At 41.0% G+C, this 9,643-nt stretch overlaps 1 pseudogene; it reads right to left on the reverse strand.

The window, feature by feature from the left end:
- Window positions 1–6: 6 nt before the first annotated feature.
- On the reverse strand, window positions 7–1,394 carry LOC109879552 (actin-1-like; annotated as a pseudogene).
- Window positions 1,395–9,643: the final 8,249 nt, after the last annotated feature.

A 9,643-nucleotide genomic window follows, 5' to 3' on the forward strand; every position in this document is an offset into this window, starting at 1 on the left:
AGATGCGTACAAAGAAAGCACGGCCTGGATACCTACATACATGGCTGGGCTGTTGAAGGTCTCAAACATGATCTGGTGGAAGAATAGAAGGTGGGAATTAGGACTGTGAGAGACTCTTATAAAAAGGGTTTTAAACACTACTGCTAAGAGGCCCACCACTACTCAATACCTACCCTCAGGCAAGGTGAACAGAGTAACCCTGATGTGAAACTACTCTACATTCTGCTGGTGGATTGAGGAGTCCATGTAAATAAAATGGCTGGGTTTATTTACTACTGCCACAGTGTTTATTTGTAAAAAAACACTAATGCCCCCACTTACCTGGGTCATCTTCTCCCTGTTGGCTTTGGGGTTGAGTGGGGCCTCTGTGAGCAGGACGGGATGCTCTTCGGGGCCACACGCAGCTCATTGTAGAAGGTGTGATGCCAGATCTTCTCCATGTCGTCCCAGTTGGTAACAATGCCGTGCTCGATGGGGTACTTCAGAGTCAGGATGCCCCTCTTGCTCTGGGCCTCATCTCCCACGTAGCTGTCCTTCTGTCCCATGCCCACCATCACACCCTGGGGAAAGAGACATTACCATTACACTTTGTCCCTGCACTACGCATAAACTCAGTTACACTACAGAAGTTGTTTTCATCAAATGTTTGATTGCAGCAGGCAACTCAGCCATTTCTTAACTCATGAAATCACAATCTTTAGGTTTAGGCTACCAATACATTATGCTTTTGGGGAGGGGTGTCCCTTTCTTTTTAATGAGGCCATTTCCGGCCAATATTTGTCCATTTAGTGGACCTCTTGGCTCAAGACCACCCCCAGAAGGAAGAGTTCTGTATAGCCTCGTCAAACTATCCCAAAGTCAAATATAGAGATACAGTAATGTTCTCTAAGTGGACACATGCGCAAACATCTCAATTCCAAAATCATGGGTATTAATAGAGTTGGTCCCTCCTTTGCTGCTATAATAGCCTCCAGTCTTCTGAGAAGGCTTTCCACTAGATGTTTGAACAATGCTGTGGGGAATTGCTTCCATTCAGCCACAAGAACATTAGTGAAGTCAGGCACTGATGTTGAGCAAATAGGAAAGGTGGCATTCTAGGACAGTGCCACGTTGAAAGCCAGAGCTTTTCAGTAAGGCCCTTCTACTGACAACATGTGGATGAAACAGCCACATACACTAATTGAAGGAGTGTCCACATATAGTTTGTGTATAAAAGTATAGCCTATATTAAGTGAATCCGATATCCAAGAGCCCAGTATGGTTTCCAACCTGATGTCTGGGTCTTCCAACAATGGAGGGGAAGACAGCACGGGGAGCATCATCCCCTGCAAACCAGCCTTGCACATGCCTGAACCATTGTCAACCACCAGTGCAGCAATATCATCTTCAGCCATTCTGGAAAAAAAACAAGGATGAATGAATCAAGGCCTAAAAAGCAAGAACAAAGCCATACCATTTTCTGGGTCAGGGTATATCGTCAATACAGACCACCAATTACTACAGTATAAAATTAGACAAATTACAAGTCCCCATTAGTAAGTGTAGACATAGGACCATAGTCAGCTGTAATTCATAACAATTAGTTTAAATGTTTGACCAGTGATTTAAAAGAGAACTAGTCTACTAGCAGACCTTGTAAAAACAGTGGAATTGAACCAAATACAATCAGTTGGAACAACGCAAAGAATTCCAATTAGTCATTTATTTTTTCTCAATATATGGCTCCGATCCCAAAAGCTCAAACACGTATTCACAGACAAATCCCAGCAAAGCTGTATTTCAAATCAAGTGATTTATTCATAGCTAGAACACATTTAGCGATACAACTCGACATTTCAGATTGGCTTTCTCAACGTCGGGATAGTGGCGTTTGATTACCTGTCAGTTAGGATGCTTTCTCTTCAAGAATCCGGGAATGATGTCTTCAATGAAGTGTAGCATCCACATTTCAGCAGGAGACTATATACCTCCTTTTCTCCCCAACCGTGTCTCATCCTCCGCCTTCGCGTTCACCTGCTCACACCAAATATGGGCATTGTTTTCAAAAAAAGACACCGGATTGGATTGGGAGGTGTTTTACGGTGGAAGTGACCGACAGTTGTCATTCACATGGTAGACGATATATTAAAGAGATTGGAAGGTAACAGGTACATGTTGGGTTAGCCGAAAGGTTTTGGGTAATTTAAATTCAGTATTATTTGGAAATGTAAGCAACGTCGTTGAATGTGTTAGCAGGCTAACCCAATATCAAGTCAATCCACATTGTGGAAAAGACAACAAAGAAGAGGTCTGGATCAGCTGCGTGTCATGCATCAGGTCTGCGCACCCTGTACCAGAGTTGCATTGAAAGTTTGACCAGAGACAGGCATAGGTGGGCTATGCTGCCCTTCATAGTCTGTAGACATTAATCAAATACATATTAGACCATGTCAAATACGTGACCTGTGTTTGGTTATTCTGTACTTTACAATGCAACCTCAAAGCATCTAGTATACACAGGTAGCCTAATTCTGATCTGATTGTCAAAATACCAATAATTGGGCAAAATATCAGAATTGGGCTGCCTTTGGGTAAAAATCAGGTATAATTGCTCCCGAAATACAGGCTAGCAGAAGGCAATTCTTGTAAAAAAAAAAAACGCAATGTGTGAGAGGCCTGTACTTGTCTGTGGGGCTATAATTGGCTAACAGGCAGTAGTGGTGTGTGGGTAAAATCACTGGCGTTAGCCAAACCTATGTGTTGTGATAATTGCGTTGTTTTGCTCTATAACATGTTAGCTCATATGCCTTGCGACCGTGATATATGGGCCTAAGGTCGAGACAATAAGAAGACACAGTGGCTGAATAAATTCAACAACACCTTTGTTTCATCACAAACCGGAGAGCAACCTCTGTCTGGTGGAGTCCTCAAAGCACATTTCATGCTATATTCTGGCGAAAGAATGCTTTATGGTTCATTGCTAATGAGCAAACGGATGGATCACTGGTATCTGAAACCATTCCTTATATTAATTATAAACTGGGTGGTTCGAGCCCTGAATGCTGATTGGCTGACAGCCATGGTATATCAGACCGTATACCACGGGTATGACAACACATGTATTTTTCCTCCTCTAATTACATTGGTATAGTTATAATAGCAGTAAGGCACCTCAGAGGTTAGTGATAAACTGTATGGCCAATATACCGCGGCTAAGGGCTGTGTCCAGGAACTCTGCATTGTTAGCCGTTGTACAGTATACTGGCCATATAACACACCTCCTCAGGCCTTATTGCTTAATTAGAACATATAAACATAGGTCTACATAGCCCACAGGAGCTGTGTAATAGAAACAGGAGATATTTATTCCGGTACAATTAACATATAACCTTTAACCTAAGGGGAAGAAGCGGGAACTCTTTATCCAAGGGGTTATTTGTCACATAAATGGAAAGTTTTTGTGACAGAAGAAGCTGTTTAGTAGTAAAGAGGATTAATGTCTGTGTACGTACTCTACTGGTCTTGCTGGAGACACTTTCACAGTTATAGTCAGTCTGTCTTCAGAAAAAAATGGATCTATATATCTGTGTCATATCCATGCAAGAATTGAGGTTTCCCATATTAACTTCCTTTTCTAAAATGCAGATATTTTCCTGTGTATGACCACTAAGGGGCAATGCAGTTCAATCTACTACAGACCTGGCTACCTACCAGATGGTCGTCACTGAAGTTACCACAGCCACAAAGTCATAATCCCTGCCTATTTCTATCATTTTTATGATAGACAATTTTGACTTTGTGGCTGTGCTTTCTAGTGGAAACCCTACCACACAGCGCTCATCTTACCGCTGTCCCCACCCACTCAGCAACAATGGTAGTTAATGCCGTTTTAGGTTTTCTGCTGTGTACCTCTCCTCCATGTTCTGTGGTCAGTCCCTACATGGGACTTCATTTCCCAAGAGCTCATCAATGTGATGTGTTTCTACAGTGATGTATTACAGCTTGTTCATAGACATCCAACAATCTGTTGCTCCACGTATGGTGTTTGAGAGCTGGCGCTTTGTAGGCCTACTTGCAGAGCAATCATTGTACAATTTCTCCATCCCGGCCGTCACGGTTTTGGCATCTAGTCTGGTTTGTATTGCATTACAGGACTTCTCTGCTGTCGCTTCCCTATCTCACTCTCTGACATTTTTTAAACTGTTAACGAGGATGACGTGCTGGGCGCTTTAAATAAGTCATTTTAAAGATACATATCTCCTACTAACATATCTCCTACTAACATATCTCCTACTAACATATCTCCTCCTAACATATCTCCTCCTAACATATCTCCTCCTACTAACATATCTCCTCCTACTAACATATCTCCTCCTACTAACATATCTCCTCCTACTAACATATCTCCTACTAACATATCTCCTCCTACTAACATATCTCCTACTAACATATCTCCTACTAACATATCTCCTACTAACATATCTCCTCCTAACATATCTCCTCCTACTAACATATCTCCTCCTACTAACATATCTCCTACTAACATATCTCCTACTAACATATCTCCTACTAACATATCTCCTCCTACTAACATATCTCCTCCTACTAACATATCTCCTACTAACATATCTCCTACTAACATATCTCCTCCTACTAACATATCTCCTCCTACTAACATATCTCCTACTAACATATCTCCTCCTACTAACATATCTCCTACTAACATATCTCCTCCTACTAACATATCTCCTACTAACATATCTCCTCCTACTAACATATCTCCTACTAACATATCTCCTACTAACATATCTCCTACTAACATATCTCCTCCTACTAACATATCTCCTCCTAACATATCTCCTCCTACTAACATATCTCCTACTAACATATCTCCTCCTACTAACATATCTCCTACTAACATATCTCCTCCTAAGTCTGAGGTCCTGAGCGCTCTGGAGTAGGTTTTCATCAAGGATCTCTCTGTATTTATCTCCATTCATCTTTCCCTCAATCCTGCCTAGTCTCCCAGTCCCTGCCACTGAAAAAAATCCCCACAGCATGATGCTGCAAGCACCATGCTTCACCGAACGGATGGTGCCAGGTTTGCTCCAGACGTGACGTTTGGCATACAGGCCAAAGAGTTCAATCTTGGTTTCATCAGACCAGAGAATGTTCTTTCTCATGGTCTGAGAGTCCTTTAGGTGCCTTTTGACAAACTACAAGAGGGCTGTCATGTACCTTTTACTGAGGAGTGCCTTCTGTCTGGCGACTATCATAATGGCCTGATTCTCCCATCTCCACAGAGGAACTCTGGAGCTCTCTCAGAGTGACCATCGAGTTCTTGGTCACCTCCCTGACCAAGGCCCTCCTTGCCTGATTGGTCAGTTTGGCCAGGCGGCCAGCTCTAGGAAGAGTCTTGGTGGTTCTTAACTTCTTCCATTTAAGAATGATGGAGGCCACTGTGTTCTTGCAGACCTTCAATGCTGCAGACATTTTTTGGTACCCTTCTCCAGATCTGTGCCTTGACACAATCCTGTCTCGGAGCTCTACGGACAATTCCTTCGACCTCAATATCTGCAATATCTCTCATTATGAGATATTCAGTCCTACAGGGGTCTCTCATCATTATGAGACATTCAGTCCTACAGGGGTCTCTCATCATTATGAGACATTCAGTCCTACAGGGGTCTCTCATCATTATGAGACATTCAGTCCTCCAGGGGTCTCTCATCATTATGAGACATTTAGTCCTCCATGGGTCTCTCGTCCATGTTGCCCAGCAACAGCCCCAATACATCACTGCTCTAGAGGAGATCTGCATGGAGGAATGGGCCAAAATACCAGCAACAGTGTGTGAAAACCTTGTGAAAATTTACAGAAAACGTTTGACCTCTGTCATTGCCAACAAAGGGTATATAACAAAGTATTGAGATAAACTTTTGTTATTGACCAAATACTTATTTTCCACCATAATTTGCAAATAAATTCATTAAAAATCCTACAATGTGTATTTCTGGATTTTTTTTTCAGATTTTGTCTGTCATAGTTGAAGTGTACCTATGATGAAAAGTACAGGCCTCTCTCATCTTTTTAAGTGGGAGATCTTGCACAATTGGTGGCTGACTAAATACTTTTTTGCCCCACTGTATATGAATGATTTTAAATCTGTTATTGAACCATAAACAGATATGTCTTATTAACCTGTACGATCCAAATAATGATGATCCAAACCTCTTTGAAAATATATATAAGAATGTATCAAGTCTACAAGCAACTAGACTATTATTATGGTGGGAGATTTTAATACAGTTTTAAATACCTCTATGGACTGGAAAGGAAATCACACTACAAACTATCACCCTCAGGCACTTAAGGAAATCATGAATGTCATGGATATATTGGAATTAGTGGATATATGGAGATTTAAATACCCTGACCTAGTGAGATATACATGGCGGAGACTTAATCAAGCTAGTCGTCTTGATTACTTTCTTATGTCATTCTATCTGGCACCAAATGTTTAAAAAAGTGTTGATAGGGGACAGAATGTGGTTGGACCATCACATAATTGGCATATATATTACTCTTACAGAATTTCCAATTTAATCACAGCCTACTGGATGATAAGTTGTTTTTAACTAGGACAGAAGAATTTATAACAGATTTTTTCTAACATAACATAGGTACAGCAGATCCCCTTATTGTATGAGACCCTTTTCAATGTGCCTTTAGAGTCCATGCAATTCAGTACAATTTAGGTCAATGAAGTCAAAAGTGGTATATATAAAGATCCAGTCCATTTTAAAATTGGAGGCCTCATACACTTCAGTGTTGTGATGTAAAAATGCTAGCAAAATGCTGGGCTCATAGAATTAAAAAGGGTTTGTCAGATATTATTCATCCTAATCAGACAGGTTTTTTACATGGACGATACATTGGCGATAATTAAAGACAAATACGGGAAACAATAGAATACTATGAAATATCGGGGACACCAGGCCTGATTTTCATAGCTGACTTTAAAAAGGCTTTTGATGAAGTACGACTGGAGTTTATATATAAATGCCTGGAAAATTTCAATTTTGGAGGATCTCTTATAAAATAGGTTAAGGTTATGTATAGTAACCCTAGGTGTAAAACAGTAAATAATGGCTAACTCTCAGAAAGTTTTAAACTGTCAAGAGGAGTAAAATATGGTTGTCCACTATCAGCATATATATTTATTATTGCCATCGAAATGTTAGCTGTTAAAATTAGATCCAACAATAATATTAAGGGATCATTGTCGGCTGATGATTCATGTTTTCTTTTAAAACCACAATTAGAATCCCTCCACAGCCTCATAGAGGATCTAGTTACTTTTTCTAACCTCTCTGGATTAAAACCAAATTATGATCCATATTGGATCACAAAAAAATGCAACTTTTACAATACTGTGTAGTTTACCAATGAAATGGTCTGACGGAGATGTGGACATACTCGGTAATCATATCCTGAAATAAATGATCTCACTCCAATAAGTTTTAATACAAAGTTAACAAAAATAGAAAAGATCTTGCTACCATGGAAAGGAAAATACCTGTTTATTTATGGAAAAATCACCCTGATGAACTCTTTAATCATATCAAACCCCTTGTAATCAAACCCACAAATGCTGACGCTCCAGTTACTCAACTAGTCTGAAGAAGGCCCATTTTATTGCTTCTTTAATGAGAACAACAGTTTTCAGCTGTGCTAACATAATTGCAAAAGTGTTTTCTAATGATCAATTAGTCTTTTAAAATGATAAACCTGGATTAGCTAACACAATGTGCCATTGGATCACAGGAGTGATGGTTGCTGATAATGGGCCTCTGTATGCCTATGTAGATATTCCATAAAAGATCAGCCATTTCCAGCTACAGTAGTCGTTCACAACATTAACAATGTCTACTCTGTATCAATTTGATGTTATTTTAATTGACAAAATAATCCAAGGACATTTCTAAGTGACCCCAAACTTTTGAACGGTAGTGTATCTCAGAATTGTGTATTATTTACCTTTTATAAAGGGTGCCAATCATTTGACAGACACAGTGTTTCATGTTTCCACCACTTCTTTGAATGAGATACTCGTTATGGCACCAGAAACATTAGTGAATGAGAGACTCATTATGGCACCAGAAACATTAGTGAATGAGATACTCGTTATAGCACCAGAAACATTAGTGAATGAGATACTCGTTATGTCACCAGAAACATTAGTGAATGAGATACTCATTATGGCACCAGAAACATTAGTGAATGAGATACTCGTTATGTCACCAGAAACATTAGTGAATGAGATACTCATTATGGCACCAGAAACATTAGTGAATGAGATACTCATTATGGCACCAGAAACATTAGTGAATGAGAGACTCGTTATGGCGAGTGGTCTGGGGTTAGCAGTAGACTGTCAGGGGAGAGGGGTCTGAGGTTAGCAGTAGACTGTCAGGGGAGAGTGGTCTGGGGTTAGCAGTAGACTGTCAGGGGAGAGTGGTCTGGGGTTAGCAGCAGACTGTCAGGGGAGAGTGGTCTGGGGTTAGCAGTAGACTGTCAGGGGAGAGTGGTCTGGGGTTAGCAGTAGACTGTCAGGGGAGAGTGGTCTGAGGTTAGCAGTAGACTGTCAGGGGAGAGTGGTCTGGGGTTAGCAGTAAACTGTCAGGGGAGAGTGGTCTGGGGTTAGTAGTAGACTGTCAGGGGAGAGTGGTCTGAGGTTAGTAGCAGACTGTCAGGGGAGAGTGGTCTGAGGTTAGTAGTAGACTGTCAGGGGAGAGTGGTCTGAGGTTAGTAGCAGACTGTCAGGGGAGAGTGATCTGGGGTTAGCAGTAGACTGTCAGGGGAGAGTGGTCTGGGGTTAGTAGTAGACTGTCAGGGGAGAGTGGTCTGAGGTTAGTAGCAGACTGTCAGGGGAGAGTGGTCTGAGGTTAGTAGCAGACTGTCAGGGGAGAGTGGTCTGAGGTTAGTAGAAGACTAGTAGACTTATTTATATATTATATATGAAATCTTGTTCTCTTGAATCTCCTGCAGTAGTTTATGGGTGTTAGAACAAACAATGTTCTGTTTTGGTCAATAAATGACTGACACTCTTGAACCTGATAAATTCCCGAACTTTACTGTACATTCAAGTTAATCAATCAAGTCAACTCAAGGCATAGTATGACTCAAGGCACACTCTCCCAGTTCATTTAAACAAAAGGAAGAAAGTAAAGAAGTGAAAGAGGGCTTTGTAGACATATTCAAATCCCCTCCTGTTAACATTGTGTGTACACAAGAGAAAGCTTATTTGAATGAGGGAAATCTGGCGATTCAAATGGTGACTATTGTACAATGCATTGTCCCTGTAAAACCCAATCTATCAGATAAAAACCTGTTTGAGCAGGGGAAAGGAAAGAGATGAGAATCTGAAGAGAGAGAGAGAGCGGGAGACGAAGAGCACCTTTACTCGACTGGACGTTTTCCAATTAGGCTGTGGCTCACCAGGAGATCAGTGTTGGGGTAATCCCCATGCTGGATGCGTTTCCAGTATACACAGGCCTAACTATGTGATGGAGAGCCAGCCTGAAGAGACTTAAGGCTGAGAAATGAGAGTGTCATTGTGAGTGATAGAGTGTGAAATAAAAAAAGGGGGAGATGAGACGAA

Source organism: Oncorhynchus kisutch, unplaced genomic scaffold (assembly GCF_002021735.2).
Source record: "Oncorhynchus kisutch isolate 150728-3 unplaced genomic scaffold, Okis_V2 scaffold1585, whole genome shotgun sequence".
Lineage (NCBI taxonomy): Eukaryota > Metazoa > Chordata > Actinopteri > Salmoniformes > Salmonidae > Oncorhynchus > Oncorhynchus kisutch.